Genomic DNA, 27,847 nt, shown 5'->3' on the forward strand with positions numbered 1-27,847 from the left:
TTCAAATGGCTCTGAGCACTATGGGACTTAACATCTGTGGTCATCAGTCCCCTAGAACTTAGAACTACTTAAACCTAACTAACCTAATGACATCACACACATCCACGCCCGAAGCAGGATTCGAACCTGCAACCGTAGCGGTCACGCGGTTCCAGACTGAAGCGCCCAGAACCGCACGGCCACAACGGCCGGCTCAGAAATTTGTTTCTCAAACTGAGGTCTACGTTTGATACTAGCAGATTTCTCTTGGCCACGAATGCCCTTTTAGCCAGTACAGGTCTGCTTTTGATGTCCTCCTTGCTCTGTCCACCATTGGTTATTCTGCTGCGTAGGGTGCAGAATTCCTTAACTTCATCTACTTCATGACCGTCAATCCTGATGTTAAGTTCCTCGCACTTCTCATTTCTGCCACTTCTCATTACTTTCGTCTTTCTTCGATTTATTCTCAATCCATATTCTCCACTCATTAGACTGTTCATTCCAGAATCACGTAATTCTTATTCGCTTTCACTCAGGATAGCAATGTCGTCAGCGAATCGTATCATTAATATTCTTTCATTTTGAATTTTAATTCCACTCCTGGACCTTTTTTATTTCCATCATCGCTTCTTCGATGTATAGGTTGAACAGTAGGGACGAAAAACAACATCCCTGTCTTCCATCCTTTTTAATCCGAGAATTTCGTTCTTGGTCGTCCAGTCATATTATTCTCTTCTTGGCCCTTGTACATATTGTATATTACCGGTATCTCCCTATAGCTTATCCCTATTTTCCTCAGAATTTCGGAGATCTTGCACCATTTTACGTTGTCGAGCGCTTTTTCCAGGTCGATATATCATATGAACGAGTCTTGATTTTTCTTTAGTCTAGCTTCCATTATCAACCGCAACGTCAGAATTGCCTTTCTTGTGCCTTTACCTGGTCGTCACATAATGCCTCCGCCTTTTTTCCATTCTTCTATATATTATTCTTGTCAGGAACTTCGATGCGTGAGCCGTTAAACTGATTCTGCGATAATTCTCGCACTTGACAGCTGTAGCAGTCTTCGGAATTGTGTGGATGACATTTTCCCGAAAATCAGACTCGTACATTCTAAACAACAACGTGAATAGTCGTTTTGTTGCCACTCCCCCCCCCCCCCCCAATGATTTTAGAAATTCTGAGGTAATATTGCCTTTTCCTTCTATCTTATTTGATCTTAAGTCCTACAAAGCTCTTCGGAAATCTGATTATAATACTTGATCTCCCATTTCTTCTAAATCGACTCCTGCTTCTTCTATCACATCAGACAAATCTTCCCCCTCATAGAGGCCTTCGATGTACTTTTTCCATGTACACGCTTTATCTGCTGCGTTTAACAGTGGAATTTCTATTGTACTCTTAACGTTACCTCCATTGCTTTTAATTTCACGAAGGTTGTTTTGACTTTCCTATATGCTGAGTCAGTCCTTCCGACAAGCCGGCCGCTGTGACCGAGCGGTACTAGGCGCTTCAGTCCGGAACCGCGCTGCTGCTACGGTTGCAGGTTCGAATCCTGTCTCTGGCATGGATGTGTATGATGTAAATAGGTTAGTTAGGTTTACGTAGTCTAAGGGGACTGATGACCTCAGATGTTAAGTCCCATAGTGCTTAGAGCCTTTTGAACAATTTGAACCTTCCGGCAATCATTTATTTTGTGATTTCTTCACATTTTTCATGCTGTCATTTCGTCTTAGCTTGCCTGCATTTCCTTAGTGACTTGTATTGTTGCAGTCGTGGATATCCCTGAACATTTTTCTACTCCCTTCTTTCATCTATCAACTGAAGTGTTCCTTCCCAGTTACCTTCTTTGTACCTAAGTTTTCCTTTCCTAGATATGTCCATTCCTCTTCGACTCTACTGCCTACTGGACTATTCTTTATTCCTGTATCTATATCCTTAGAGAACTTCAAGCGTATCTCGTCATTCTTTAGTACATCTATGTCCCACTTCTTTGCGTATAGATTCTTCCTGACTAATCTCTTAAATTTCAGCTTATTCTTCATTATTACTACATCGTGATCTGAGTCTATATCTGATCCTGGGTACGTCTCACAAGCCAGTATATGATTTCGGAGTCTCCGTCTGACCATACTGTAATCTAACTGAAATCTTCTGCATCACGCGGTCTTTCCCAAGTATACCTCCTCCTCTTGTCATTCTTGAAGAGAGTATCCGCTATTACTAGCTGAAATTTATTACAGAACTCAGTCTTTCTCCTCTCTCAGTCCTGGTACCAAGCCGATTTTCTCCTGTAACCATTTCTTTTACTCCTTCCCCTGTACTGAATTCTAGTCCCCCATGGCCAATAAATTTTCGTCTCCATTTACGTACTGTGTTACCACTTCATCGTCCTCATATAATTCCTCTATCTGTTCATCTTCAGCTTGCGACGTCGGCATGTACGCCTGAACAAACGTTGTCGGTGACGGTTTGCTGTTGATTCTGATAAGAACAGGCCTGTCACTGAACTGTTCACAGTAACACACTCTTTGCCCTACCTTCCTATTCATAATGAATTCTACTCCCGTTATATCATTTTCTGCCGCTGTTGAAAATACCCTGCTGTCATCTGACCAGAAATTCTCTTCTTTTTTTTCACATCATTTCACTGACTCCCACTATATTCAGATTGAGCCTCTGAATTTTCGTTTTCAGATTTTCTAGCTTCCCTACCTCGTTCAAGCTGCTGACATTCCATGCCCCGACTCGTAGAACGTTATCCTTTCGTTGGTTATTCGATCTTTTTCGGGTGGTCAGCTCCCTCTTGGCAGTCCACTCCTGGAGATACGAATGCGTGACTATTCCGGAATCTTTTGGCAATGGATACATCATCACGACAATTTCTCAATTTCAGACCACATGTCCTGTGGACACACTTTATGTGTCCTTAATGCAGTGGTTTTCATTGCCTTCTGGATCCTCATGCTGCTGATCGTTGCTGATTCTTCCGCCTTTAGGGCAGTTTCCTACCCCAAGGACAAAAGTGTGCCCTGAAGCTTTGTCCACTGCTCTGCCCTGTTTGACAAGGCCGTTGGCAGAATAAGGGTGATTTATTATGCCGGAAGCCTTCGGCCGCCAATGCTTATTATTAATCAAAATTTATGCAATGGCATTATATAAACCTGGGGCTGAGTGCGTTTTGATTACTAATCATAAACGCTACCCCTAGCCCACGAGTGAAACATTAGCGGACCATACGTATCAGTAGTATAAGCGCCACGGTAGGGGTTCCGCAGTCTATTGCACCCATTTCACCTGCTGAACATACAGGAGCTGACACCTGTAGACCGCCCTAGATGTCATAATTTCTATTAGTGGCCATGCGCCTGCTCCACTGTTTGGTCATCGGCTACTGTTTATGGATGAGAGCCTCTTCACCCGAGCAGGTATAGAACGCTCATAAAGTGCACGTGTGTGCGAATGAGAATCTACTGTACGACGATCTCAACTTAATTTTGCAGTGAACAGTCAGTGTGATATAGTGGACAATCAATTACTCCGACCGCATGTTATTCCACAGCGCCTAACTGCAGATTGCATCAAGAGCTTTTGGAATATCAATTGAGTGGTCTGTTTCATGATGGCCCACTCACTAAACGAACCAACTTGCGGTTACCAGAATGAGATTTTCACTCTGCAGCGGAGTGTGCTCTGATATGAAACTTCCTGGCAGATTAAAACTGTGTGTCGGACCGAGACTCGAACTCGGGACCTTTGTCTTTCGCGGGCAAGTGCTCTACCGGTAGGTAGGAGACGAGGTACTGGAGGAGGTAAAGCTGTGAGGACGGGGCGTGGGTCGTGCTTGGGTAGCTCAGTCGGTAGAGCACTTGCCCGCGAAAGGCAAAGGTCCCGAGTTCGAGTCTCGGTCCGGCACACAGTTTTAATCTGCCAGGAAGTTTCAACTTACGGTTGATTCATGACGCTGCCCCTGCACATTTCAGAGTATCTCAATGTTGCTTACTCTGATAAGTCGACAGGTCATGCAAGCCTGGTTGCTTGGCTGGACAGATCTCCGGATCTTAAACTCGTGGAGTTCTACCTTTCGTAGCCATCGCGAGGAGTTCATGTAAGGCGTTTCCATTAAGGATGTAGCACAACTACAGCGGCGGACTGAAAACGGCTGTACAACTGCGATGAATGAGATGAAAGGAGCCTGCAACATTCCAAGAGTAGTAAGACGTCGAGTGCGTCGTTGTCTTCGTCTAAAGGGACATCACTTTGAACAGGTTTGGGGTAAATCTACAGAACGTAGTTGTTTTGAATGTCGGGTTCCTTCATGTTGCTGCTTACTGAGAATTAATTTCTTCTTGCACTTGTGACTCCTACTCTTCTGCATAGCTCTGAAGTAAAGCAATTTCAGACAGAACTTTACTTAACATTTATGCTAATTTCGGTGGATATATTACAATCACATACTGTATAGTTACTTTTGAATCACCCTGCATAAATATGCGGTGCAGTTAAATGAGTATTTTGCAAAGCCATACGGGGTCTACTAGCCAGTGGTCACTACTCCAGTGTTGCTAATCCATGTGTGTGGTCCTGGAGATGTGTTCATTTGGTCCCCAAATTCCAGCTCGCCAATTACCGCCGTTTCTTCACCCACATTTATTAACACTTCACTTGCACTTCTTATTGTGTGACCAACATGTGTGTATTTACAGTGTGTAGTGTTGCAGACTGTCACTGTGTGTTTATCTTCAGTCTTTTGTTTGTGTTGTGTGTGATTATCATTTGTTGTGTGTGTTTCTGCATGTGTTTTGTTATGTGTTAATGTGTGATTCCTTGCGAGAGTAACATTGGAAATGGTAAGCAAAACCAAACGATAATTTAACCTCAAGAAACTTGAGCTATAAACCTGTTTCTACTCTGAACAACAAGAGAAAGACATGAGAAAACGTAACTTAGGAACATATTTATAATTGATACATAATGCATTTATTATATATAAAAAACATATATTCTTTGCCATTAAAGATACTTCAAAAATAAAAGAGGTGAAACACGCATGGCACAAAACAAACTGCCTTTATTTAGTTGCGAAGACAGACTATACCTCCAGGAATTTGAAGAAAGCAACTAAGGAACGGCAGAAAATGGAAAAAAATGACTACAATACAGCCATGTCAGGCATTTTACATCAAGCTGTATAACAGTTTCAAGAATATCCAACTCAGACTCCACAAGATCATCTAACTTGTAAAATAAGTAATGTAACTCCACGTTATGTTAATGAAAGGTCAGAAACAACTCTTTGGTAGCACCAAGAACAAAATCATTTGCAGGAAAGACATGATTAAAAAGCGAAATCAAGCCACTTCATACCAATAAAGTCATGCTTAATAAAATGTTATGTGAACCTTGTGACCACCTACCCAGCCGGCATGTCAAACTTTGGCGCGAATAACAGCAGCGGCGTGTCGTGACATAGAAGCAATAAGGCGTTGGTAGGTCGGTGGGGGAGTTGGTACACATCTGCACACACGTCACCCAATTTCCGTAAATTCTGTGGAGAGGTGCGATGAGCTCTAGCGCCACTTTCAGTCACATCCCAGATGCCTTCCACTGAGTTCAAGACTGGCGAGTTGGGGAGCCAGCACATCAATTGGAAGTCGCCACTGTGTTCCTCGAACCAATTCATCACACCCCTGCTCTTGTGATATGGTGCATTATCTTTTTGAGAAACGCCACTTCCGTCGGGAAACGTGATCGTCATGAAGGGGTGTACGACACTTATTGATCGTCATGGCACGAGCTCCACTGGACCCATGGAAGCCCACGCCAATGTTCTCCAGAGCATAATGGAGTCGCCACCATCTTGTCTCCGTCCTGTACTACAGGGGTCAAGAAGCTGCCTCCCATTGGCATGAGGAAGAAGGTATCGGGTTTGATCAACCATGCAACGCTGTGACACTGCATCAACGTCCAGTGCTGATGCTCACGTGCACATTCTAGTCGTAGTTGCCGATGTCATGGTGCTAACATCGGCACATGCATGGGTGTGTTCTGACACATTTTTACTCTGTCCAGCATGAAAGCCCGATGTTAGCTCCGCCACAGTTCACCACCTGTCCTGTTTTACCATCCTGCCCAGCCCACGACGTCCGACATTTGTATTGAGGGTGACTGCCCAACCTCACTACTTCTGGACGTGGTTTCACCACGTTTTGAAGATACACCACAGAACGCATCGAACATCCGACAAGTCATGCAGTTTTCGAAACGCTCGTGCCGTGCACCCTGGCTATCACAATCTGCCCTCGATCAAACTCAAACAGAGCGCGGGCATTCCTCATTCTACACACGGACAGCACACTCATTGATACTAAATGCACCGTCCGTCATGGTGTGTCTGACTAGCAGTCATGCCTCGCTAGGTGACGCAGATATGGTCTGGACAGCTTTATATCGATAGTAGGTCAGCGGTCATAACGTTCTGGCTGATCAGTGCACGTCTCGGGTTATCTGCGTTTCTTAACCCAGCGCGACAATAATACAATACAGAAAACTGAACAAATCACAGCAAGAACACTGCAGTGTACACAGAACAAACGTAAAACGAGCACACCCACTAACAACAACAACCAGAAAGAAAACACAGCAAAGTATTAGAGATTCACCAGCACGGATTCCACCCAAAGCTAATAAACCTTACAGATACAGAATTAACACAAAAAGTAATACAACTATTAGAAAAAGGCCTTCAACGCAGCATCAATGCAAAGAAAGACAATCACTACAAAGAAAATCTGATTCTAGGAACTGGAAGCATCCTGACACAGGAAGAGAAACAAGAAAATAACGTTGTAAACATTGGGTTGACACAAGAATTTGTTAAGGAAGAAATAAACAACATTAGCACCATGTCAAAGAAAGAGCAAACAGGAAACTTCAAACAGAAAACAGAAATTATAAGAAAAACTACACTTTAATAACATCACAGTCACAACAGCTGACAAGGGGAACAACACAGTACTGGTCAATAAACAACAATGTATAGAAAAAGTAGAGATTTCATCTCCTTTAACAGTATCACAAAACTGAAATGTGATCCAAATGGACGTTTCCAGACAAACATAAAAAAATCTCAAAGAAATCAGACACATTCTCAGAGATAAACAAAAACAACAGATCACAAAGAAGAAACAAGAAGTACCAACATTCAGAAGCCAACCAAAGCTCCGCAAACCCTTTATTCTGGTGGGGCCTGTTATTATCTTCATGAATACACGATCGTACCAAGTTGCAAAACACATGCGCAAAATCGTAATGAAACAATATGGAATGATGAACTGCAGATGAGTGAAAAACATAAATGAACTCATAAAACAAGTAAAGGACTGGTACTTTCCGCAAAAAGCATTATTCATTTCTTTCGACATAGAGAACATGTACATCTCGATGCCCATCATAAACACAATAAAACTAATTGAAGAAAACTTACTCACATAGAACAAACTACCTGCAGACAATATTAATGAAATAACAAAAATCCTTAAAGCAGACACATCCCAAAATTACTTCCAATTTGAAAAGTTAAAATGCATACAGACATGAGTAGTATACAGAAAAATATTCAGTTCACCATGGAAAAAGAAACACATAAGCAAATACATTTCTTGGATATAACAGTAAAAAGAGACAGCAGTAAGCATACATCTGATATCTTCAGAAATTCAATAGCTACAGATAGTTGTACATGCTACATCCAACCACAAAATAAAAAAGTTGTGACTCTAAACACATGTTACACAGATTAAATAGCATTTCACTCAGTTAAGAAAGCTATAAACAGAATTACAAAGAGCAGAACTTGTAGCCGCAAACAATAATTACGACACCCACACAGTACAAAGACTCAATCAATATATAGAAACAGAGCTAAAGAAAAATGAAAATAAACAGATGACACAAATACCACAAAACCCCACAGACACTGCAGTATACACAGAAACAGAAAACAGTAACACTTTGGACATGACTAATAGAAATAAATGGTACACTTTAACAAAAACAGATCAGCACACAGAATAGATTACTAAAGAATCAAGGATTACACATTGCTTACAGATGAAGGAACAGCCACGCGGTTAGAGGTGCCACATCATGGATTGCGCGGCTCCTCCTGCCGTTGTCTCAAGTCCTCCCTCGGGCATGGGTTTGTGTGTTGTTCTTAGCATAAGTTAGTTTAAGTAGTGTGTAAGTAGTGCGTAAGTCTAGGGACCGGTGACCTCGGAAGTTTGGTCCCTTAGGAATTCACACGCATTTGAACATTTTGATCAAGAAACACACTCCACTCACATCTACAAACAAGAATAGCCGAACCAGGTAAATACCGAGGAACATGTATATACCAGTTAGAATGCTCAGAATGTGAATCAGTGCATCTGAGGATGACTCGCAGGAATTTTGAAACTAGTTATAAAGAATGTACAAGAAGCTGGAAGTATGAACATAGTCACTGGCTGAAAAACTTATAAAACGTGGACATGAAACATCCAACATGGAAAAGACTTGAAGATTATTAGAGTGATCAATTACAACAAAAAAGCTGTCGACTATACAGGAAAACTTTCATCTACAAAGAGATCTTACAATGAAAAAGAAAGTAAGTAATGATCAAATCGACATCAGTAATAACTCACTGATCATGCTAGCCATTAAAACAACACCAAACAGAAATGTAAAACACAACTAGAATAAATAATTAATTAATCTCCCGTCCCCCTTCTCCATCCCTACCTAGACACAACACTATCCACCGACAGAAAGGATAACACATTTACTCATTTAGAAAAGTAAAAAAGCACTTTCATAAGAAATGAAACACACACAAATACACACACACACACACACACACACACACACACACACAAACATACAAACACAAACAAACACACAGACACACAAAAACACACGCAAAACAAATGAATTATCTCAAAACATACACACAACATACACGACCATACACATGAACTAGCAACATCGGAAATCGTAATACCAAACGATAATTTAACATCATGAAAAATTACCTGCAAAACTTCTTTCTAATAAGAAAAACAAGAGACATATTTGAAAACGTAAAATGGGAACGTATTTATAAGTACTACATTATGCACTTATTTTATATGTGTATTACAGGCCAGTGAAGATGCTTCATAAAAGAAACGAAACATGGGTGGCAAAAAACAAATTGCATTTCATGTAGCTGAAAAAGCGGAACATATCTCCATGAATTTCGAAGCAACAAAGGGATGACAGAAAACGGAAAAATATGACAAGAATTCTTTACACTGTTGAAAAATTTTATTATCAAGAGGCTGAATCACAATATTATCTCCGGATGCTATCCGAATTATATTCTTTTCGTCGTTCTTCTAAAGACAAGGTGTCGATATGTTTAGGTCAAGAATCCAACAAAAACAATAAAGAATTTTCCGCAAATGGTAAAAAAAAGTTTTGGGCGTGGTGTTGAAAATTATTCTCTCTTTTTTCCATATTTTGCTTCGCCGATTACAAAAATTTTGCAACTAAACAGTCCTTTTCAAAATTTTTGGTCCTAGTTTATCTTGCTGAAGATACATATAAAGCTCACTTGTGCTTCATGTTTGTTCACTCGCAATGACAAAGTGCAATTTGAACACAGTTCTTGCATTAAACCTAACTGATGTTCTGTACACAGCATTTTAGGCTTAACAAGAAGCTTTGTCTTTACATAATCTATAAATTTCTCTAGAGTATTACCTGTTAATGACATGACCTACACGCTGTTGCTTGAAGTAAACTTCGTAGTTTTGCGACTTACTTTTCTGTGTAATTTCCCTAACCCTGTTAACCATGCTGAAGAAGCATGGAAATCAGTAATGTTCGTCTCACAGTGCAGAGGACCCAGCCTCGTAGATCTGCCTCGGTAATGCTGGAGTGACTCTCAAGAGCAAGTCTAAATCTTTCGAATAGTTTTATTTTCACACTTTTGTGAGTTTCATTTTGCCGCATATTTCGTACTGTGTGTATATATTACCTCCATTTACGCAACTGACGTTCAGATTTTATGAAACGAAACTGGGCTTGGGCACTGCTTAACTTTAAGTATTTTCTCTGGCCTTCGTTTAACCAAAAATTTACAGTCTTCATCTGTCACTGAAAGCTAATACTGTACATGTTTTCTCTGGATGGGATCATACTGTATTATAGTTCTGAGTATTATTTAGCGTAAGGATCAGTGTTCAAACCACAATTCGCGGAACTGTCAGAATTATTGCGCGTTTCTTCTATAGCTTCTAACGAAATGTCAGCATCATTCGAATGAATGTCAAAGAAATGTCTTCAGGGGAAAGAGGTGATTTCGATTGCATACCATGTTCTTCATACTTTGTCTTTGCAGGGTTGAAAACATTAATTGTATTCCACATTACTGTGAAACTCTGGAACCTGCACAAATACAGATGCTGTCAGCAAGCATACACGAGGGAAACACACAAAAAATTACCATCATTAGGTTTTATCACCATTGTTAAGACTTATCCATACCAAAATGGCAACTGAAAATTATTATTTCTATGCATGAGTTGCAAATAGCAACTGTGAACAACGGTGAAAACTGTGTCAGAGAAACTATCAAAGGAATCTGACATTCCTTTTACAAATTACTGTCGCGTTGTGGCGTGTTAGCTACGATTTTGGCAATATTCAACATTAAAAAAATATTTACAATGCTTGTCAGCAGCTAAGATTTTGACATTGTGTTTCTTTCGGTGTTTTCTTCCTGTATGACAAATTGAATGGCAGGTTTCGACATGTCGGATTGGAGAGTTCTCTTGTGAGACGGTATCGGATGCCAGCTCCGAGCCCACAAACCAATGGTCCATAATTTCCTTGAATTGCATGGCTTTGCGTGAGCATTTGGTGGTACACACCACCGGAAACCTATCAAGGAGTTGTCGAATGAATTCCATGCAGAATCCCAGCTGTATTGCGTTCCAAGTGGTCAGAGAGTTTTTGCCCATCAGTGTAGTTAGTTTTAACAATAATCGCTGGGCTATAATAACTGTATATAACACACGCAGTTGTATCATTACGCTACACTAAAATATTCCAGGCTGTTATTTTTTCGACGAATGAATTTCTTGAGGAAACTGACGCTGATTTTAAGATCTATTCTTGTTAGAGGACATTCTTTCAAATCAAATGGTTCAAATGGCTCTGAGCACTATGGGACTCAGCGTCTGAAGTCATCATTCCCATAGAACTTAGAACTATTTAAACCTTTCTCAAGGTTTTTCGTAGCGGACGTATTTCACTGTCATTTTTTTGTGACAAACACTGGATCAAGTACTATTATTTTTATTCAGTTCTCTGGCTTCAGCGTACTGAACAGTCATCTACAGATCGAAAACTATGGCTGCAAAGCGCAAATGTTGTGGCAAGTATCCAATGGTAATTTAGTGTTGCCTAGCCTTGTTCACGAACTATGTTGTGCAGGATTAGTCTCATAACTATCAAGAGGTGCGTCACATTGGATCCAGTCACCCACTAATTCGGAGCTGAACAACAACAACAATTAGTGAGCAACATGCTGCGCACAACCGCTTCCTTGTAATAGAGTTTAGAAGTCAATGCCATGCACGTGACCTCTATTAACCGCACGCTTCAGTTCATACACTATCTAATCAAATCTGTTCAGACACTCCTATGTAATACGGATCTGACCACTGGATGGCACGAGAGCCGTACTCGCCATATATATCTGGCGTTATTCCTGTCACGCAATTGACTACAGCAATGAAAGTCTTTGTTGAGGGAGGGGTGGGGGACGGATGGGGGGGGGGGGGTGGGGGTCATTCTCCGTACACCACCTCATCAAAAGCATCCAGACACTTCTACATAATTCGAAATTCACCAGTAGATGTCAGGGAAAGCGACTCGCCAGCATAAAACGAAGGTATTGTGCTGTCAGTAGAGAATCAGTACCAATAGCAGAGTCAGGCAGTCAGGAGAAGTCAGTCACGGCGAATCTGGACTAGTTTTTCGATTTCGCCTCAGCAAAAAATCCATCAGTGACATAAAACCCTTGTAAAGCTGCGTAGACGACTGTTGATGCCGTGGTTGGGGAGTGGAAACGCGAGGGAAAATCCATAGGTAAACCATAACCGGCAGATCTCATGTACTGACGGACAGGGACCATCGCGAGTTGCGGAGGCTGGTTGTAAAAAATCCCATGAAATCGCAGGAAGGAATCACTCGCGTGGTGCAAAGTGCTACCGGCAGTCTGCCTGAGTGACTGTGAGGGAGCTGAAGAGGATTACGTGCAGTGGTCGAGCAGCACCTCGTGAGACTCGCACTACTGTAGTCAGTGCTAAACGACGGTGTTAAAAGAGACTTCACTGGACGGTCGTTGACTGGAGACTATAGTGATTTAGAGTCATGAATCGCATTATACAGGGTGACACACGGGAGACGGACGTTCTTGAACTTAGTAGTACTCAGGGCGAGGTGGTGGGAGGTGGTCGTGGTGGGGATAGTTCTGATCTACACAAGGCGCCATTTCATTTACTCAGTCACTATGGAGCAGTGGGACTTGCAACGTCGAGTGTTTGTCTATGACAGTTTCGTGCAAAATGGTGAATCTGTTATTGCTATGCAGCGATTTTTTCGTGCGCGGTTTAATGTCGGTCGACATTGAGCTGTTCCGAGCCGTAACACAATCCTCAGTTGGGTGGAAAACTTCAGATCAACTGGAAACATACTGGATAAGAAACATCCCGGTCCGACATGCAGCGTAACGACACCAGAAAATGTAGAAAGGATAAGGCAAACGGCTGTCAGAAGGCCAGGACGGTCAGCCAGACGTCATGCTAGTGAGTTACGAATCAATCGTGAATCGGTTAGACGAATTTTGCATAAAGAATTAAAATTCCATCCACACCACATGCTCATTTTCCAGCAACTTAAGGAAACTGATTTTGCTGTACGAGAAGACTTCGCTTACAGAATGCAAGTGATTTTGGGATCGAATGAAAATGAAATTTTATTGATGAGCGATGAAGCTCATTTTTATTTAAACGGGACCGTGAATAAGCAAAACCTACGTTACTGGGCTCCAGGGCATCCACACCTTATCCACCAGCGTCCTCTATACTCAGGAAAAGTAACAGTCTGGCGTGCTCTTGGCTCTGTTGGCATTATTGGGCCTTATTTTTATGAAGAGAATGGGACCACAGTTACTGTTAATTCGGTTGTTACATTCGTATGCTTGAAACATTCTTGAAACCAGAACTAAGAAGACGACGAATCCCTTTAAAATGCGTTTGGTTCCAGCAGCATGGGGCAACATTGCACACTGCAAACACTTCAATGACAGTTCTTAGACGCATGTTTCCTGGCCGGATTATCTCACGTTTTGGTAATGTTCCTTGGCCTCCCATGTCTTCTGACTTGTCAGTATGTGACTTTTTTCTGTGGGGGTACCTTACGAACTGTGTCTATAACCACAAACTACGAAATTTGGACGAGTTGAAGAATGCAATCATTCAAGAAATTGCTGCCATCCCTGCAGAGATTTTAGTCCGTGTGGTGAAGGATTTTGAGAAGAGACTTCAGTCCTGCATTCGAAATGATGGACATCACCTTGATGACAATATTTATCACAAATAACTTTGTTAACTAAAATGGCAAATAATGAGCTTTGATTTTGTGTAAATAAACATGCATTAATTTTAAAGATGGCTGAGTATTGTTTCATTAAAAACCGTCCGTCTCCCATGTGTCACCCTGTACCTTTTGAGAATTTGATGGAACGGTTTGGATTTGGGGAATACCTGAAGAACGTAGGCTTCCATTATGTTTAGTGCAAACAGTAAAGTACGGTGGAATTGTTGCGGTACGAGGTTTTTTTCATAGTTAGACTTGTTCGCTTACTAGACTTCTGAAAACACAAAACGCGGAAGTATATGAACACATTTTACAGCCTAGTGTACTGTGTAAAGTTGAGAAACAGTCCGGAGACGATGACTGTATCAGCAAGACAATACAACCTCTCATTCAGGAGCATCCCGTGACGCAATGGGTTGTAGACAATAACATTCCTGAAATTGGCTGGCTTGCCCAGAGTCCAGACCTGAACCAGATGGAGTATCTTTGAGATGAATTATAACGTCGTCTTCGGTCTAGATCCCAGCGTCGAACATTACTGTCTTCTCTGGTTCCGGTTCACGAGGAAAAATAGGCTTTCATTCATCCACAGACCTTCAGACACCGCATTGAAAGTGTTCAGAGTTGGAGCCGTCGTAGAAGCGAGGGTTAGACACTCACCTCTTTACGGTCCATTAATGGGTGTCCAGAGGCATCTAATCTGGTAGTGTATACTAGTCTTAAAAATATAGTACTGCTTCAGAAACACTCTCTAAAACACTGAAATGTTAGCCAGCAGCGAATGATATGGAAATCTAATCTTGGATAATTTGAAGATAAACACCTCTGCCAATTTCTGGAGCTTGACAACCACTTCAAGGACATTGTCATACTTGTGAATGCTACACTGCTGTCAAATCTATTTCTCTCCTGACATCCCACAAGTAACGTAACCTCAGTCCTGTCGAGCACATTGAGGACGATATCTAGTGATAAATAAATGGCTGATGACCAGCTACAGCAGCGCAATATCCCTGGCATGTGGGCGAGAGCTGGTGGGGAGTGGGTGAAGCTGGCATACCAATACTATCGATATCCTGGAGAATGCATTCCGCAACGCATCAACGACATCACCACGACGAAACTTAGAGCTACACGCTACTAGAAAAGTGTTGTAATTCAGTTAATTGCGATGTTGTTCTATAAAAACAGCGAAAAAATTCTTAAATCATACAGAGGAAGGCTAGAGGCATCAAGATTCACTACGGACGTTCCACAGTTGTTGAAATGAAATGTCGTGTGACGAGGGCCTCCCGTCGGGTAGACCGTTCGCCTGGTGCAAGTCTTTCGATTTGACGCCACTTCGGTGACTTGCGCGTCGATGGGGATGAAATGATGATGGGTAGGACAACACAACACCCAGTCCCTGAGCGGAGAAAATCTCCGACCCAGCCGGGAATCGAACCCGGGCCCTTTGGATTGACAGTCTGTCGCGCTGACCACTCAGCTACCGGGGGCGTACCCACAGTTGTGGATACGGTACTTCGTCTTTAGGCAACGGCCTTGCAACAGTGGATACACCGGTTCCCGTCAGATCACCGAAGTTAAGCGCTGTTGGGCGTGCCCGGCACTTGCATGGGTGACCTACCGGGCGGCCATGCGCTGTTGCCAGTTTTTGGGGTGCACTCAGCCTCAAGCTTCCAATTGAGGAGCTACTCGACCGGAGAGTAGCGGCTCCAGTCACAGAAAACCGTCATAACGACCGGGAGAACGGTGTGCTGACCACATGCCCCTCCTATCCACATCCTCAGCTGAGGATGACACGGCGGTGGCGGTCGGATGGTCCCGATAGGCCGCTTGTGGCCTGAAGACGGAGTGCTACTTCGTCTTTAACCATGAATTGGGTTGATGTTGACAAGGCTGCTTAAGTAATTTCTGGGGCCATTTCTGAACAAAAAGCTAGTGGCGCTTTTACTCGAATAAATGTGGAAATCGTCGAATAAATGATCGTGTACTAAAATTATTGTTCTTGCTTTATTATAATTCCACGCTTGAATCACAACATTTATTAGTCATCAGGTTACTAATTTCTGTCCGTAATGACCATCTTCAGACCTGCGTAGAAATTTACAAATATCAAGACATTACACGAAAACGTTTTCGCGATTATGTAACAACCTATAGTATTCTTGTTAGTGGATGGCAGAAACCTGTTTGGAGCACACTAGATCTGCCGCTTTGCATCTTTAATCGTTTTTATTGTTTTAGGGATCCCATTAGTGTTACTGTGCGTGTTCTTGACCGAAAGAAGTTGTAATGAGACAAACGATGGTTCATATACCAGCGTGGAAAACACAGCAGTTCTATGCACTACGTATCACAACTTGCATACATATGTTCGACGTAAGTCCTAAGAACGAATGTAAGCGATATGACACTTTGTTACATCAAATTCCCTGAAATGTCGGAGTTAGTTTGTAAGTAGGCTGTTTAGGTTCTTATATTGGTAACGCCACGTAGCGCTCTGAAAATCACTGGCTGTGCTGTGTGCAGTCTGTGGCTAGTTTGCATTGTTGTCTGCCATTGTAGTGTTGGGCAGCGGCAGCTGGATGTGAACAGCGCGTAGCGTTGCGCAGTTGGAGGTGAGCCGCCAGCAGTGGTGGATGTGGGGAGAGAGATGGCGGAGTTTTGAAATTTGTCATGAACTGCTATATTTATATATGATGATATCAAGGTAAATACATTGTTTGTTCTCTATTAATATCTTTCATTTGCTAACTATCCCTATCAGTAGTTAGTGCCTTCAGTAGTTTGAATCTTTTATTTAGCTGGCAGTAGTGGCGCTCGCTGTATTGCAGTAGCTTGAGTAGCGAAGATTTTTGTGAGGTAAGTGATTTGTGAAAGGTATAGTTTAATGTTAGTCAGGGCCCATTCTTTTGTAGGGATTATTGAAAGTCAGATTGCGTTGCGCTAACAAAATATTGTGTGTCAGTTTAAGCACAGTCGTGTATAATTGTTTTACAAAGGGGACGTTTCATACGTCGACCCTTAGCCAAGGATACCTCACTGGAATCTTCTGATTTTTTTCTTGTAGTTTGTGTAATTAGTGTAGCTATTGTTTATTGCTAGCGCGTAATTGAAGAGAGAATCTCCTTTGTAGTTGCAGCCTTTCATTGTTGTACAGTAAAACAGTTGTGGCATGCATGTAGATTTGCACCAAGTATTTCGCAGCTGCAATTAACTAGATATTATTTTCAGTGCTATGTTAATGTGTTCTCTTATTTTTGATCTTCAAATTGTGTTTTTCTGTGTTGTCGTGTGAAATACTGTGACAATAATGGCGTGTGAAAAACGTAATACTAGGCTCCAAAGTAAACTGAGAAATGACAGTGAAAATGAAAGCAGTGTGTTAGCGCCACCGAGTAATGAATTAACTGATGTTCAAAGTAGTAATTTGGTAATTGTGCATAGGGAAATGGAGCGGGCGGCAAACAATGGCGTGGACAGTGAAACAATTAGTGAAGAGGGAAGCATTATCGATCGATCGGTCGGCAACAGCTCGCCTCAGGAATCCGAAATGACAGGACACAATTTTGCAAATACTGTAGATTCAGGTTTTGCGTCCTCACCGTTTTCTCAAATGAGTCAAGACACATTTTCCGCTTGTCAAAATGTGAATGTTGCCGGTGCAAATTCACTGCCGAAAAGCACTGAGGAACGTGTTTCAGACACCAGTGCATTGTTATTACAATTAATGCAACAAATGGGACAAAAGCTTGAAAAGTTAGACACAATGGAACAAAATCAGAGACAAACACAGCAAAAGTTAGACACAGTGGAACAAAATCTTCAAAAGTTAGACACAATGGAACAACACCAGAGACAATCACAGCAACAGTTAGACGCAATGGGACAAAATCTTCAAAAGTTAGACACCACACTTGAACAAACACGTGAAGATTTAACTAGTGAGTTACATAACATTGAATCGAAATGTCAAAAAGTCTGTAATGTCATAAAAACACAAATTTGTGAGCATTTTCAACCCATTTTTTTGCGGCATGAAAATGTATTACAGAATCACGAAGCAGCCATAAAAGAACTGCAAACCATTGTTCATGAAAATCACGACACCTTGCAAGCTAAAATTGACTCAGTTGCATCTACCGATTCGGTTACGCAACTTGCAAAAACTCAGGAAAACTTAAAGGACACGGTAGATACTCTGAAACTTGGTTCAGAAAAACATACAGAGAAAATAATTTCACTACCGCATAAAGTAGCCGAACTTTCAGATCAGTTCACTAACTTATCTACAAAGGTAGATGATGATCTGAATGACACAACACCTGTAGCCTTCACTGACACTGAAGAGTATGTAGAAATTAGAAAATTCAAACAAAATCAAAATCAAATCAATACACAGTACAAAAGAGAAATCCGGGAAGTGCAAGATCAGTTGGCACAAGTAGTACAAGAATTACGTATTTCAGAGGACACTCGCGCCCCAATACGGGAAGAGGGACATAGAAATACGGAACAGCCACAAAATAATAACACAGCGCATTTCGGAAATTATGAAAGAAATTGGCAATGTGCACCGAATTTTGAGATTGAACAGCCGACACGACGTAACAATGACCGACATGAGACTCGCCGACATGATGATTTTGACTATAAGCTGTTCATTACTACACGTAAATTCAAAACATTTAAGAATTCCGGCAACGACATTCATCCACAAGCGTGGCTCCATCAATTCTCTCATTGTTTTCCTCCCAACTGGTCATTGGAGCACAGGTTAGAATTTATGTGTGGCTATTTAGAGAATGAACCAGCTGTAAGAATGCGATCGGTCATTCACGATTGTCACAGTGAAGGAGAATTTTACCATGCCTTCCTCTCAGCATATTGGTCTCAAGCTACACAAGACCGAGTAAAACATGGCATCATAATGATGAAACATTTCGAACAATCTGAATTCTCCAGTCTTGTGAAATATTTTGAAGACATGTTGCACAAGAATCAGTACCTGTCAAACCCATACAGCCCCTCAGAACTCATCCGCATTTGCTTAATCAAATTACCTGAACATTTACGACATATTATTTTAGCAGGACGTTGCAAAGATGACATTGAAGCTTTTCAGGGTCTGTTACAAGAACTGGAAAGTGACACTGACAATCGCGGAACGCAGGAGCACAACAATTACAGGTCATATCCGTCGCAATTCTGCAATGAAAGAAATAATAACTGGACATGACAAGGCTATTCTCACAACACATATCGTGACCAAAATAGACACCACACATATGACAACCACTGGCAGAGTAATACTAGTTACAGAGAAAGATCGCATTTCCGTAGTAATGAATATGACAGAGATTACCATAGAAACAGACAATATGGGAACAAAAACGATTATTATCAATGGAGACAGAATACCTCCAGACGCAACGGTCCAGCGCGCAGTTACGATTCAGGGAGAAATTCTCCACCACTTAACCGACAAGAAAGACTCTACAGGAACTACCGACATGACGACAGACGATGTGATCGTAACGACAGACCTGAACTGCATCAGAACTGGCGGGATTTAAACAGGGCCGTGACGAGAGGGCCCTGCCCTTTCGTCACGGTGAATTTGTAGAAGCTAGGTCTCCTAATCCCAATAACGACGCGCGCCAACAAAGGGACAGACAATGACTCGCACCGCAGGCAGCAGCTTGCGCTGGCTGGCTCAGAGAAAAACGACATAGACGCTAACCTTAAGAAAAATTCCAGTATTGTTTAACGACGTATACCGCATGATAATTGCGTTGAAGTTGAAACTTTGGGTACTAGGAAGAGTAAAGGTTTACACCACATTTCACATGCAAAACCGTTTATTGAAAGATAATCTACTTTTTAACTTTGTCTTTGCCATAAAACTTTTCACTTCACATTTCTAGTATGCTTTTTCAGACTTAAGAAACTGTTAACATGCAACAATGTTTGAAGTTAAATATCCAGTCTAGAACCTAGGGAATATTTTTAAACAGAAATTATGAATGCATTGTTATAGTGAACAGACGACACAGTGTTGTATTTGTACATTCTTGCTTGTTAGTTGCACGATTACGTAATGACTATCAGGCTTACATACTTAGGACACATACTGGTACTGCTAATGAGATTTTAATGCAACATTTTGGTTTACTTGAAAATATATTCTGGGTTTAAAGTACTTTCTGTGAGATACCAGACGACACAGTGGTTAGTTTATGTGACAACTACACGGTTTTATCACGACGCTACTAATGAGTGACAATTTACAATGTTGCTTTTGCGGTGTATCTGTTTTATATCCGCACAGTTTTTCTGAATTCTTCTGGAAAGTAAAACAGGTTTTACTAGTAACTTTTGTAGTATAGCTACAATGAGACAGGGTTTTCCGTAGCACAACAATACGTTACAGCACAGTACTTTCTTCATCATAACAATAAGCGTAATAACTACGATATCTATACACAAAGCATTTCACTTTTGTTTATCATGAGGTAAGTACATTGACTTCTGCAGAACTTAGCTTTCGGAGGACGATAACTACGACACTTCCACAGAGATTATGTTGCAACAAGACGCACATTTAGCGCTACAGGACACGTATTTGAGTGATTGATTTTGTACTAAAATATTTATATTTAAAGATATTTGGTGTACAATGATACAAAGGTTTTCTGTGATACATTTCATTCCATTGCTGTAATCTGTAACACCTGAGGGTATAATTACATTAATCCTCAGGGGGGTACACGCTTACTTTGTGTACCATGTGTTTGGCAAGCACAAGGAGCCCTAGCTAATATGGTATTTGCTTATACAACTTTACACTTCAGTACCATATTTCTCTAACACAGAATTACACAGCTATCTGATTATTTGACAGAGAAACAAACATTCTTTTTACTGCGTCAGTGACAGATGTTTACGCAATTACAGAGTTGGATTACTTCACACTTATGAAATTGTATTTTGTCTGTACTGTGTGAACTGTTCATCTTTTTTTGGACCCATTGTGATACTATGAGAGCTTTGAATGATGTATTTGGTATGAGATCATGATTTTTAAAGTACGTTTGAGGTAGGTGACACTATTTAAATGAGTAGAGAATTCTTTTTAGGTTTTGAAATTATTGGAGGAAGCTACGACGATTTTGAGATTTGACTGAGGTGTTATGATGTTATTATTACAACGACGATGTGTATTATGCTGCTGAGGTATGTTTATGATTAATAGGCTGATGCTATATGAGTCATTTGATTAAGCCACGTAGCTGTTATTGAAGAAGTGTCGACCAATGAGGTAAGGAATAATGAGTAGTGTTTAGGGACTCTGGTTTGTGAAAAAGGTTGTTGGAAACCAAGATTCGTACTTTAAGAATTATGAAATGTGTGTAAATGCGTGAATATATCACAATGCCAGCGAAAATTTTTTGGACACTGTTATATTTATAGGGTTTTGTTTCTACACATTTGTAACGCAAATTCTCGACCTGTGAAATTTTGTACATGAGACTGTCACAGTAGCGGAAAATGCTGTCGTAAATATTTCCGTAAGAAAGTTAAGTGACCACCTGCATGTAATGCGTCGTGGGCACGCAGCTGTGTCAGATGCCGGGAGAACAAGTCATTAGTGAGTGCCTCATCAGAAGCACAGGTAGAAAAAAAGAAAGGGGAGGCCATTGTCCTCGCTATTGACATTTCCTTGTTGAAAGCATACTGTGGAGCTCGTAATTTATGATATTTACTAAAATGCCTAATGAAATGATTAGAAACATTTTACATCTATTGTCTTTGTAGTTAAGAGATTGCTCATTTTGTATAATATCTGGTTTCCAGCTGTGTTGCCGCATTGGTTTTATAAAATAAACTTAAATGCATCTGCTAATGTGAACACTTTCTGTCAACAGATTTATTAAATAATTATTTTCTGATCCACATTCTTCGAAAAAGGAGCTCTTGGAATGGAGAGAACAATAAGAAGGGACTAATAACAGTAACTGCATCTATAATTTTCTTTTCAAGTACTTGGTAATTTCTTTTGTAGAATAATTTGTGGTGCACCACTTTAATTACATAGACATTAAGATGTGAATATACATTTCCCTTGTCTGCATTGTTGTCTTTAGTGTACTATTTTTTCTGCTTGAGCTTTGTCATGTTTAGGTATAAGTTATTTCATTTTCTGTTGTTGGTTGCCAGGCATAGTGCTACTGAATTTCAATTTGTGTTACTCTGCTAAGCCAGATTTATTTTTCTTGTTTGCTGCGCATTGCCTCATATTAGTTGTAATGTTGAATTGCTTGGTAATTTAGATTTACTGTAGCTTGCTTTGCAAATTTCCATTTTTTTTATTGCTGTTTGTATTAATTGTTTTGTGCTGCTGCATTGCCTCGTTCCTTAGTTTAGCATCTGAGCTCAGTAGATTTAAGTTAGCTTAAGAGGGGGTAGACTATATAAGAACCTAACTATTGAGAATAGGGAAAGAATGCATTGAGAAGTTATATGAAAACGATTTGGGCCAAAATGAGTATTGTACAATGAGCCATAAGTATTTTGAAAGAAATATGGTTAGAATACAGAAAGCAGGTATAGATAGGACTTTTTGGGAATAATGATGAATAAAGGGAGATCTCCAAGAAGTAAAGGAAGTTTTGTTTGCAAAATACTGCAGTAAAACAAACCCTGTCCTTTCCTTTTGTATTATTCCTCTATATGTTTGTGTACCCTTGTGTATTTGTGTTTTTCCTGTCTTTATGTGTTTAGCTGATGAGAGCTATGTTGTAGAATTTTTCAAATACTATGTTATTTTCTTTGTAAAGATGTTTATACATTATTTATTCTGTTCTGTCTTAATGTTCATGTGTGAAGTTGGTGTTTCGAAAGTTATTCTGATCTTTTATGTATGTACTCATGTCATAATTCCTGGAACACTGACGTATATGTTATTTCGATTCTTTTGTAAAGCCTGTACTACAAATGTTCTCTGTATTGTTATGTTCTTTAATGATGTATTTTGTACCTTTGTTATTGTATTTTTATGTTATCAAATTGTAATTGTTACCAGTTCTTCAAATTAAGTATCATTTCACTGCACACGTTTCTGTTGGCCATAATATATGCACAGTATGTGAGAAGTTGAGACTGTTAGTGTTTGCACGTGTGTTAATAATTTAGCAAGGGACTGGATAACAGCATTGCTGGTTCTAAGGACATTTCAAAAAAAAATTTTGTGAGTGCACAAGTGGTGGTTATGGACTTGCTATATTATCCGCAAGACTCTTCAATGGTGATTGTGCACCTGCACAGTCACAACAGATGGCTGCTGGCCGTCTCTACAAGGACTACAGTGGGTCTGCATCTTTGATGGCCCACCAGTACCATTATTTCTACAAGGACTGCAGTGGGTCTGCACCTTTCATGACTCACCAATACCATTCAGTGGGTCTGCACCTCTGGTGGCCCACCAATATCGTAATCTCTACCAGGACTACAATGGGTATGCTCTGTGATGACCTACCTACCAATATTCTTCAAAACTTCGACTGACTCTGCTGTGGGTTTGCTCTGTTGTGGCCCATTTCCTGCCTGTATGTCAAGAGTCAGCACTGTCTTTCCATTGGAAGGACAACACTACTTCTTCAAGACTGCATGGAAATCCACTACTTCTGTGTGCAATTTCTTTTACTAATGAGACTTTGTGAAAAAAAACTGTAATTACTATTATGATGAATGATCGGGACTATCTTTATGGACTGTGAACACTACTTCTTCAAGACTGCATGGAAATCCACTACTTCTGTGTGCAATTTCTTTTACTAATGAGACTTTGTGAAAAAAAACTGTAATTACTATTATTATGAATGATCAGGACTATCTTTATGGACTGTGAGAAAATTTTAGCTTTTGACCAACATTGTATCCATAAGTGTGTGCATTTGATTTCTTTGTTATTGTAATTACGATTATGAAAAATTTTAACAAATATGTATTGGCCACTGCCCAAACCAATTTGAAAAATTTTTTGTGGGGAGCATGGGGGCTATGTAAGTAGGCTGTTTAGGTTCTTATATTGGTAACGCCACGTAGCGCTCTGAAAATCACTGGCTGTGCTGTGTGCAGTCTGTGGCTAGTTTGCATTGTTGTCTGCCGTTGTAGTGTTGGGCAGCGGCAGCTGGATGTGAACAGCGCGTAGCGTTGCGCAGTTGGAGGTGAGCCGCCAGCAGTGGTGGATGTGGGGAGAGAGATGGCGGAGTTTTGAAATTTGTCATGAACTGCTATATTTATATATGATGATATCAAGGTAAATACATTGTTTGTTCTCTATTAATATCTTTCATTTGCTAACTATCCCTATCAGTAGTTAGTGCCTTCAGTAGTTTGAATCTTTTATTTAGCTGGCAGTAGTGGCGCTCGCTGTATTGCAGTAGCTTGAGTAGCGAAGATTTTTGTGAGGTAAGTGATTTGTGAAAGGTATAGTTTAATGTTAGTCAGGGCCCATTCTTTTGTAGGGATTATTGAAAGTCAGATTGCGTTGCGCTAACAAAATATTGTGTGTCAGTTTAAGCACAGTCGTGTATAATTGTTTTACAAAGGGGACGTTTCAAGTTGTCCAACGATGTATAGTTATGCCAACCTTTTAACGTGCCATACTTACAACTTAAAGTGACATGTAAGTAACAAAATAAAACATCAGTCTTTTATTTAATTGCATAAAATGGTGGAATCCATGTAAATTCCAACTATTTCACCAGCGTTATGATTCCAACAACTTCTGCACATTGTATAAAATAGAAAGAGCCTGCAAATACTCACCACCTTACGGCACGTCAGTGGTGGTTGGAAAACTAATAATGCAAGAATAAAATTGTTCTTAGAAAGGTATCATAAAATTATCGGTAGCAAACACCCGATGTTTCCACCACACTTGCAGGTTCTACATCTACAAAGATAAGGTAAATAATATTATTTAAAGTCATTTTGTAGACTATTTAACTTCGAGGTAACCACGTTGCATAAAAGCTGAATTTCCCTGAAAAATTTTAGCATTATCTCAAGAATAAAGTTTCTCTCTCCTTTGGAGTGTTGGCTGTTTTGAAACTTTTTGGCAGATTAAAACTGCGTGCAGGACCAGGACTCGTTCTAGGAACGGCGTTAGAGTTCTGGTGCAGAACACAGATTTAATCTGCCAGGAAGTTTTAGTTTATATTTTACTTTGAGGTGCAGTGATACTTTGTTCATCCCGACTACGACGGACGGTCTGTCATCCGTATTATCGAAAATCCGGATAATCCGGGAATTCAGACAAAATTTGAATGGCATGGGTTAATAAACGAATATTCACATTGGTGTGTAGAGTGTATGGGACTGGTGATACACCATCACACGTTCGGAAAAACGTCATCCACAGTATTCCGAAGGCAGCAAGAGCCGACAAGTGCGATAATTATCGAAAAATCAGTTTAACAGCTCATGCACCGAATTTGCTGACAGGGATAATATACATAAAAATGGAAAAGAAAATAGAAGATCTGGTAGATGACGATCAATCTGGCTTTAAGAAAGGTATTTTTGACGTTGCGGTTGATAATGGAAGCAAGGCTAAAGGAAAATTAAGTCACGTTCATATGATCTGTCGACCTCGAAAAAGCGCTCGACAATGTAAAATGGTGCAAGATGTTCCAAATTCTGCGAAAAATAGGGGTACGCTACAGGGAAAGATGGATAATATGCGGTATATGCAAGATTCAAGAGTGAAGAATATGATTGAAGAGCAAGAACGAAGTACTCGGATTGAAATGGGTGTAAGAGAGGGCTGTAGTCTTTTGCCACCGCTGTTCAATCTGTATAACGAAGAAACAAGGAAGGAAGTAAAAAGAAAAGTTCAAGAGTGGCATTAAAATTCAAGGTGAAAGGATGTCAGTGTAAGATTCGCTGATGACATTGCTAACCTCTATGGAAGTAAAAATTTATTACAGAATTTTTTGAACTGAATGAACGGTGTAATGAGTACAGAATAGGGATTAAGAGAAAATCGGAGAAAGATGAAAGTAATGAGAAGTAGCAGAAACGAGAACAGTGAGAAACTTAGTACCAGAATTGGGGATCACGAAGTAGACGAAATTAAGGAAGTCTGATGCCTAGGCAGCAAAATAACCCATGGTGGATGGAGCAGGGTGGCCATAAAAAGCAAAAATGGCCTTACTGGAGGAGAGAAGTCTACTACTGTCAAACACAGGTTTCAATTTAAAGAAGAAATTTCTGAGAATCTACGTTTGCAGCACAGCATTGTATGACAGTGAAACGTGAACTGTGTGGAAACCGGAACAGAAGAGCATCAAAGCATTTGAGATGTGGTGCTAAAAACGAATGGTGATAATCAGGTGACTGATGAGGTAAGGAATGACGAGGTTCTCTGCCGAACTGAGGATATAGGTTGCAACTGCTGCTTTGAAATGAAAAGATTGGCTGCATAAAGCTAACCTGAAGACTGATACTAAAACAAGTTTTTGTGTTTTGGCCTCTATGTGTGTCGTAATGTCTTCAGAATGAGCGCCAACATCATATAATCCACCATCACTACCGTCTTTGTCCGCGGACGCGCAAATGGCGGTAATAGCCAGACTTCTTGTCTTTTCGCAACCAGTAATTTACGTCATTAAGACCTTCGTCTGAGCATCGCAGAATGTTTGCAAATCTTTGATTGAAATTTCTGCAACAGTTCTCCTTTCTCTTTGGCGTTATTTTACATTCAAAACGAAAAGAGACAATACAGTAGCGTACAGATCAATCTTAACTTGTTAACTAGTACCCCACCAGAATCTGTGAATGATAGTTGAGTAAAATTAAATTTAATAATATTGTCAACGATTTTTGCCACCATTACGTCTGGAGTATCGAATGCTGTACAGTTCCTGCATATATATATATATATATATATATATATATATATATATATATATATATATATATATATATATATATATATATAAAGAGACGCGATCTGAGTTGAGAACCAGATATCCAGATTATTGGAACCTACTGAACCTACAAAGGCCACTCCAGAAGAAACGCCCAATGCTTTTTGTTGAAAATCCAGTTTATTTACCGTACGTATGAAGTTTTTACGGTAGATTGATACATTACTGAGAGGCAAAATGTAATTTTTTCACATAATTTTCGCCCCTTCCAGCTGTCTTAAGCTACTATGGAACTAACAAGGATATTGCCCAATACGAAGTGTCGAAACCTACCATGAAATTTTTCGTATAGGAAGAATACACAGAAAGAAGCACTGTGTCAGAATTTTAGCTACTAAGACACACTACAAGCATTTTTTTTGAATCCAGAAAGTTGCCAAATTCTTTGCTTGCCAGGGGTCAGGAGCAGTTTTCTCCCTTACCGTAGCTGTAGCAGACAGCGCACACTCTACACGGCATGCACTTACCCTCTGCTGTCGCCGCATCGGTAAACAGGTAACACAGCACAACAGGATCGCAATTTGTAAAGCAGATTTCAATTTCCGTTGATAGTTTCTCTGACACAGCTGTTCACAGTTACCATTTACTCGAATATCCACAATAATTGGCAATTGCTTTGCGATATCACTAAGTGTTAACACTGGAGATAAAACTGAATCACTTTTCTTTTTGTTTTGTTCATAAATTTCAGGATAGGTTTCGACTTGTACTGGACCAGTCCTTTTATGGCCTATATACCTGCGTAGTAGAAGTCAGGATAAGCACGTTTGAGTCACTGTTTAGCAGCCTTTACAAAGCAGTCATCGTCTTCAAATCTCATTGTGCCAAGGGATTCCTTCACTTTACCGACTAGGGGGTAATTAAAAGGTGCCAAATCATGGCTGTAGGGTAAGTGTTACAAAGCTGTACATCCAATCTTTGTCATATGTTAACATTCTCGGATCCCTCGTGGTGCATACCTTTCTCTCAGCTAATTCAGCACCATCCACTCACTCGATTTTCCTACCCCTACACTGTTTGACAGTTCGTTCTCTGTTACGCGCTTGTCAGCAGCATTCATGTCATTGTCAGGAGTCTGCGCAGGATTTTCCGAGTATTGGCGTGATTACTTTCACTAGATAATCTGCTTGGCAAATGACTAACTGCACTGCAATCAGTAGCGTCATCCCAAAATG

General features: G+C 40.4%; 1 protein-coding gene and 1 pseudogene across 1 annotated transcript in view; both read left to right on the forward strand.

The window, feature by feature from the left end:
• Nucleotides 1-27,847, forward strand: part of LOC126412964 (zwei Ig domain protein zig-8-like) — a 361,088-nt gene that overhangs the window by 252,684 nt on the left and 80,557 nt on the right. The gene's annotated exons all lie outside the window — the stretch shown is intronic.
• LOC126413411 (5S ribosomal RNA) lies at nt 15,204-15,321 on the forward strand (annotated as a pseudogene).

The sequence above is a fragment of the Schistocerca serialis genome, chromosome 7, assembly GCF_023864345.2.
Source record: "Schistocerca serialis cubense isolate TAMUIC-IGC-003099 chromosome 7, iqSchSeri2.2, whole genome shotgun sequence".
Lineage (NCBI taxonomy): Eukaryota > Metazoa > Arthropoda > Insecta > Orthoptera > Acrididae > Schistocerca > Schistocerca serialis.